General features: G+C 50.6%; 1 protein-coding gene across 4 annotated transcripts in view; it reads left to right on the plus strand.

Moving 5' to 3' along the window:
- The window catches only part of si:ch211-137a8.2 (uncharacterized protein LOC777613 homolog), a 30459-nt gene that overhangs the window by 4832 nt on the left and 18127 nt on the right, over nt 1–7500 (plus strand). The gene's annotated exons all lie outside the window — the stretch shown is intronic.

Here is a 7500-nt window from a genome sequence, read left to right on the forward strand (position 1 = left end):
CCGCCTCGCTGTCAGCGTCCTGATGCAGCTCTGGTGGTGGAATGTTTGTTGGTGTGTCGTGTAGTTAAAGACATGAACATCTTATCAGAGTCTGAGGGATGTCATCTCGCTCTCCTCCGCTCTCCCGCCTGTGATCCTCTCATCTCATCCCAAACTCAAACACTTTCCCCTTTCAGTCCGTATCACTCGCTGCTCTCTGCCGCCTCGTGACGCCACTTCCAGCTTAGTTAGTTTAACATTCAAATCTCCAGAGAAACGTCGGCGTATTTGGGTCATGAGATTAAGATCTGCTCGGTGAAAAGGCTCCACTGACACCTTTAGAAATTTCAAAGTCCTCCTCAGCCTGAAAACTAAATTTGACATAATCACGGAGCTGGGAGTTCTAACGTCACGTCTGTCCAATTTGGTTTTATAAATCTAAACTGAGAAATGTTGGACTGCTGTTTCTGTGTTTTTTGAGAAAAATAAATGGGTGTTTTTAAACGATGCGGTTGGTGTTTCACGGTCACGACACCTCAGAGAGTCTTTCACAGTCAAACAGCTCAAATGTCAGATTCAGTCGTCCTGCACTGAGATCTGATTATCTGGATTTATGAAGGACCAAGTTTATTCCCAGCAGTCCATGAAACGCGCTCCATCCAAGGTATTTTTTATTGAAGATCAACACATGATTGGCTCATTAACTCTTAGGAAGTCAACAAATGAGACGATTGGCCCTGATGTTTACACTGAGATCTGAAGGAGCGTCTGACAGAAATCAACGTACGCGGAGTGTTTTTAAAAACAGTGAAGAAGAGAAGAGAGCGGTGAGGTCATCAGACGGAGACGTCAGTTTCAGGGCTGCAGCTAATTATTAATCAATTAGTTGTTGTCAGAACATGGTGTAAAAGTATTTGTTCTCAGGTCTCAAGTACAAACTAATGAGAGCTGCAATGACCATTAAATTAACCAGCAAATATTCTGGCAATTGATTTAATTAGTTTGAGCGTTCTGTTATTATTATTATTATTATTATTATTATTATTTAAATTCCAAATTGTCTGATTTTTTTTGACAGTAAACTGAATACATTTTGTGTTGTGGACAGAACGAGAGTTTTGAGGACGTCATCTTCATGTTTTTACACCTTTTTCTGACATTTTATTGACCAAACAACTATAAATAATCAATATCTCGTGTGCAGATGTGTAAAGTCATGAAATGATCCTGCTGTTGGCTGGGCAGCAGCAGCAGGACGTGGGAACTGAATGAACAGACGATGTAACCGAGGCGCTGGACGGTTGCATGTGACTCTGTTCACATTAAAGGCTTGAAGACGTGTTGAAGTGTCCTGACTCGCTCTCTGAGCCCTCCGAGGAGGAAACATCTCACATTTCACTGAAACAGCAAATCTACTGTTTCACACACAGAAGGAATTGTTGGGCTGAACGGAGTCTCTGATTACGGTTAATGTGAAACGCTCTCTTTCATCCACTTCCAGGCTGAGTTGACTTCTTTCCTCTTTACACTCGATTAACATCTGACACGGAGGGAGGACGAATCGATGCTGCTCGTCCGGCGACGTGGCTGTGAATGTGTTCTGTCTGAGCTGTGGAGGAGAAAGACTCCAGGAAGTGTTGACGATGAGAGAAATGTAGAACATCCCTGAACACTGTGTGGAGTCTGTCTTCCCCTGCAGCTCCACCACTCTGTTTTCCTCCTGTTGGTTATTTTCAGGAGGATTTGTAAACTTTCCCCCTCCGGATGTTCTCACCGCCTCCTTTTCCATTTCCTCCTCGTCCCCCAACGTCTCTACGTAATGAGATAGTTGAGATCAGGTATCCCTCTTCTTCTTCTTCTTCTTCTTCTTCTTTTGTTCTTCTACTTCTTGTTTTTCTTCACGTTTTTCGTTTTTCTTCTTCTCCTCCTTCTCCTCTTTCTTCTTCTGTGTTTCTGTCTGTCTGTCTCTGAGGAGGACAGAAAGGCTGTTTGTTCGCCTCCAGCTTCCTTTTGTCCAGACGAGATAATGAACTCATGTTCGGGGCAGCGAGGAGATGTGGAGGTGTTATTTCTCCAGCGATTGTCCTGGTAAACTTGTGTCTTGTGTTGTCATGGAGCAGTTAGAGGTGGTGTATTTCTGGCTGGCTGACCTCCGACTCTGCAGGTGGAGACGAACTAAAGGCAACAGAGTCGTACTGTACGACACAGTCCAGGAGGAGGAGGAGGGTTTCTGACAGCGGAGGAGACAGAGGACACACACACACACACACACACACACACACACACACACACACACACACACACACACACACACACACACACACACACACACACACACAGGCTGCTGGTGTTCGGGGGTTTTAAAACACGATCCGTTTCAGAGTGAGAGAGTCGTCACAAGGTTAGAAAGAAGGCGAAGGTCCGGTGCAGTGAGGCCTCGCTCGGCTGCTGGAGGACAGTTCAGATCAGGCCTGTGATCAGGAGTGAAGGTACACTCACCTTCATTACAGCCTTCATGCTGATCCAGGACGTCTCTGATTCCATATCAGCATCAGGCGAGGATGTGACTCCCTGCACCGATCCGATACCACCTGACTTAGAAACGGGCCCTTCTGAAAGCCGCCACAGGAAGTTGTGCTGTGCTGCCTCCTGACAGCGACTGTTTTAACTTTGTCTTTCTTTCGCTTCGTGTCGAACGTCTTCCCAGAAAGGCTCTGGTGACGTCACACTCCTTCCTTCTCTTGGCCTAGACGATAATATTCACTGTATTTGTGTCTCCTACGAATGACGTCATCACCCACGAAACTATGATATCCTGATGTCAAATAAAAAAACGTCCAGATGGTGAACCACAAAGGATCAGCGTCCATCACAGAGCGATGGCTGTCAAGATGTTCGCTCACGGTTGAGGGTTCCAGAGCGACTGTTCGGGTCGAGTCTCAGCTGCCAAGTAGATAAAGTGATAAAGCTCGATACTGGAGGGTGGTAGAGACCAAACCAGAGCAAACAGAAAGTGAATCCATGTCGGGTGTGATGGTCGTGTTGCTCTGTGGCTGCTGGATGTGTAGATCAGCACCTTCATCAGTTCATGTGTTGTTCATGTGTTTTCGTCTCCTTAATGCTGCTTTCTTTCTTCTGCGGCTCATGAGAAGAGTTCCCTCTCCCTCAGCCGACACAGTTTTCACCTCTTTTTATCTCCATGTTACAAACTTGGAGCGTCTGAGAGGATGAGAAGATTCACGACACAGCAGCCGCGAGAGCTCAGGTTTCAGCCTGTGTGTGTTCTCAGCTGAGGAGCAGAGGGGATGATTAACTTTGTCTCGGGACGCAGACGTTATTTTAATCAGTCTCGGTTCTAATAGTCTTAACTTCCCCTCACCTTCATCACCTCCTCAGCTGAATATCACTTTCCCTCTAAAGCTGCCGCGCTCTAATAGGAGCCATTCATCTCTTTTTCCTCGCCGCTGAAACTTCAGCGAGTGATGCATTTCACTGCCTCGCTCCAGCATTTTCCAAACTGCACTCGCTGACCTGCAGTGCTTCACTACACACACACACACACACACACACACACACACACACACACACACACACACACACACACACACAGTATTGCTGGATGTCAGTTTGAGTGGAGCTTTCTGAACGTGAAGGTCACACACAAATTAAAATGTCACCTCGTTGGTCAGGTGAACACGCCGTAACAGAACAGGTTAAAAACCAGACTGAGCTGCACGAAGGCTGCAGCAGGAGGTGGAACACATGTTGGTCTCATCAGTGAATACAGTCAGATAAACCTTGACTCTTTAGATTTAGAAAGTCCTTCAAAAATCAGACTGCATCAGTCTGTGATACACAAAGGTTCATCTTTCAAACTCCAGCATCTGTAACCTCAGAACTGTCGATTGCAGATGATACTTGAGGATGAAAACATGTTTTGTAAGTGATTTTAAATCGTCAGATGTTCACGTCAGTATCGACCCAACGAGTGCAGATAAAGTTCTGTGGGGATGTTTAACGTGACCTCATGAGAAGGTGACAGAAGTCAGCGAGGAGACGAGTTCATGTTTGATCCTGTTTGAGCTGTGACCTGGATCACACGTCTGATGTTTGTGGAAGCTGCATCGCCTCCAACGCAAACGCCTGCAGCACATAGAGAACGTAGCCTGAGGGACCGCTGGTGCCTCCACCAGGCTCCTCCATCAGGCTCCTCCACCAGGCTCCTCCATCAGGTGCCTCCATCAGGTGCCTCCACCAGGCGCCTCCACCAGGCGCCTCCACCAGGCTCCTCCACCAGGTGCCTCCGCCAGGCTCCTCCATCAGGTGCCTCCACCAGGCGCCTCCACCAGGCTCCTCCGCCAGGCTCCTCCACCAGGTGCCTCCACCAGGCGCCTCCACCAGGCTCCTCCGCCAGGCTCCTCCACCAGGTGCCTCCACCAGGCGCCTCCACCAGGTGCCTCCTCCAGGCTCCTCCTCCAGGCTCCTCCACCAGGCGCCTCCACCAGGCTCCTCCACCAGGTGCCTCCACCAGGCGCCTCCACCAGGCTCCTCCACCAGGTGCCTCCACCAGGTGCCTCCATCAGGCTCCTCCACCAGGCTCCTCCATCAGGTGCCTCCATCAGGTGCCTCCACCAGGCGCCTCCACCAGGCGCCTCCACCAGGCTCCTCCACCAGGTGCCTCCGCCAGGCTCCTCCATCAGGTGCCTCCACCAGGCGCCTCCACCAGGCTCCTCCGCCAGGCTCCTCCACCAGGTGCCTCCACCAGGCGCCTCCACCAGGCTCCTCCGCCAGGCTCCTCCACCAGGTGCCTCCACCAGGCGCCTCCACCAGGTGCCTCCTCCAGGCTCCTCCTCCAGGCTCCTCCACCAGGCGCCTCCACCAGGCTCCTCCACCAGGTGCCTCCACCAGGCGCCTCCACCAGGCTCCTCCACCAGGTGCCTCCACCAGGCGCCTCCACCAGGCGCCTCCACCAGGCTCCTCCACCAGGCGCCTCCTCCAGGTGCCTCCAGCAGGCTCCTCCACCAGGCTCCTCCATCAGGCTCCTCCATCAGGTGCCTCCACCAGGTGCCTCCACCAGGTGCCTCCATCAGGCGCCTCCTCCAGGCTCCTCCACCAGGCGCCTCCTCCAGGCGCCTCCACCAGGTGCCTCCACTAGGCGCCTCCTCCAGGTGCCTCCAGCAGGCTCCTCCTCCAGGCTCCTCCACCAGGCGCCTCCTCCAGGTGCCTCCATCAGGTGCCTCCACTAGGCGCCTCCTCCAGGTGCCTCCAGCAGGCTCCTCCTCCAGGCTCCTCCACCAGGCGCCTCCTCCAGGTGCCTCCTCCAGGTGCCTCCTCCAGGCGCCTCCACCAGGCGCCTCCTCCAGGTGCCTCCACCAGGCTCCTCCTCCAGGTGCCTCCATCAGGTGCCTCCACTAGGCGCCTCCTCCAGGTGCCTCCAGCAGGCTCCTCCTCCAGGCTCCTCCACCAGGCGCCTCCTCCAGGTGCCTCCAGCAGGCTCCTCCACCAGGCTCCTCCATCAGGCTCCTCCATCAGGTGCCTCCATCAGGTGCCTCCACCAGGTGCCTCCACCAGGCTCCTCCACCAGGCGCCTCCTCCAGGCTCCTCCTCCAGGCGCCTCCTCCAGGTGCCTCCATCAGGTGCCTCCTCCAGGTGCCTCCACCAGGCTGAGCAACAGCTTCATGCACCAGGGTGTCAGGAGGCTGAACTCTTGTCGTCAAACTGGCCTACGTCTACGTCAGACACAGACGTGTGGTGAAGCAAATAACCCTCCACCAGCTGCTTCATGCTTCTTTAATGTGATCAGGATCCGTCTGCACATCGATGGAGAATCTTTCACGTCTGCATGGAGGTGGATCTCCATCAGAGCAAACTCATCATATATTCCTCTGCTGTCTTCACATCGACTCTGTGAACATCATCACCTCCGCCGCTGAATGTCCTCCAGTTTATACGCAGACCTCGGGGCATAAATCCACCTCTGACCACCTTCCTAATAAAGCTGCGTATAAACCTCGCTCCGCTCTCATTTAACTGCCAGTTCCAGGTTTCTGTCTCAGGACGCGGATATTATTTAAATCTTCTTTAAGTCTAAAGCTGAGTCCTGCGAGTCTAACTTCACTTCTCCTCCCCTCGCCTCAATCTCCTCCTCAGCTCCGTATCACCATCAGGTCAAACAAAAGCCATTTTCTTAATCTTAATAACATGAACTCACTTCCTTCCCGTTTCCTGCTACGGTGCATTGTACAGCAGAGGAGCTGATCTCCTCATCATCTCAGCGGGGGTGAGTGTTAATAGTGAAGACGAGCTGCCTCCTCTCATTCCCTCACGCTGCTCTGTCTGGCTGCTGGTGGCTTCCTGCAGGCAGAGCTGCAACATGCGTTACAGAGACATAAAACATTATGTAATCCAGAGAAATCTGCTGCTATCGAACACAAACATCTGCCAACAGGGAAGGAAAAGTGTCTCGCTGAGATTTCTTGAAAGCAGCATCAGAAGCAGGCCACTGTTTGACCTTTTTAAAAGCAGTAAAAGCTTTTTGACTTTCGATGTAAGAACCAGAAACTTCAGACATCCGAGATAAAGCTTCCTGAAACTAGATTGTCTTTTAATTCATTAAATTAAAGTGGAGCTCCAGAGGAGGATCTGATAAGTTCCAGTCCTCCTGCAGTCAGGAGCTGTCAGTGTAGATACCTCGAAACAAGGTTAATAATCGAATGCAAATTAAGCTGGACAAAAATGTTATCTTCAATAATAAAGTCTCGGTGAAGCAGCGTTCAAGAGCGTGACTCTTTATTCTGAGTTCCTTATTACTGTACTTCCTGTTGAAACAGGATGTTGAGGCAGCGGAGAGGACAGGAAACAAAAGTATGACGAGGTAAAGATTTAGTGTAAGACAGTGATTTTCATGCTCGTGGTGAGAAAGCCAGAAAATCTAAATTTGGCAGCGTGATATCATCAGGTGGATATAAACAGTTTAAAGGGTATTTCATGCATCATGTCACACGAATAGAGCTTTTTAAACGAAAATGTATTGGTGGTTCAAGTCTCGAAAGAGACAAATACTCAGTCGGGATTGTTACGATCTTTTCCTAAAACTCAACAAGTAGTTTTGGTGCTTTTATTTTGAAGCTGTGTAAACGAACACAGCTCGTTTGTTGCGTTGTGTTCACAGACAGGTGAGACTGAACAGACTGCAGATGCTCCTCTGAAGGATGCAGACCTGAACTGAGACTCAGCAGGTGTCGACATTAAACCACTTCCTCCTTTGCTTCTGGTGGAAAAAGAGACATATTCACCTCTGAGAGGAACTTTAACTTGGTATCGATTCAGCTCCAGGAAACAGGCGAGAACAGTGAAACAAACAGAACCAGTGACCCGTTGGATTGGGTGATATTCTTCTTGTTGGTGTCTTCAAAGCTCGACAGCAGATTTCTGTCCAGATGTGACCTGATGGATCACAGCGGAGGAGAAGAAGAAGAAACGTGGTCAGATCCTGAGAGGAGAGAAGAGGAGCGAGTGTTG

The sequence above is a fragment of the Acanthopagrus latus genome, chromosome 2, assembly GCF_904848185.1.
Source record: "Acanthopagrus latus isolate v.2019 chromosome 2, fAcaLat1.1, whole genome shotgun sequence".
Classification (NCBI taxonomy): domain Eukaryota; kingdom Metazoa; phylum Chordata; class Actinopteri; order Spariformes; family Sparidae; genus Acanthopagrus; species Acanthopagrus latus.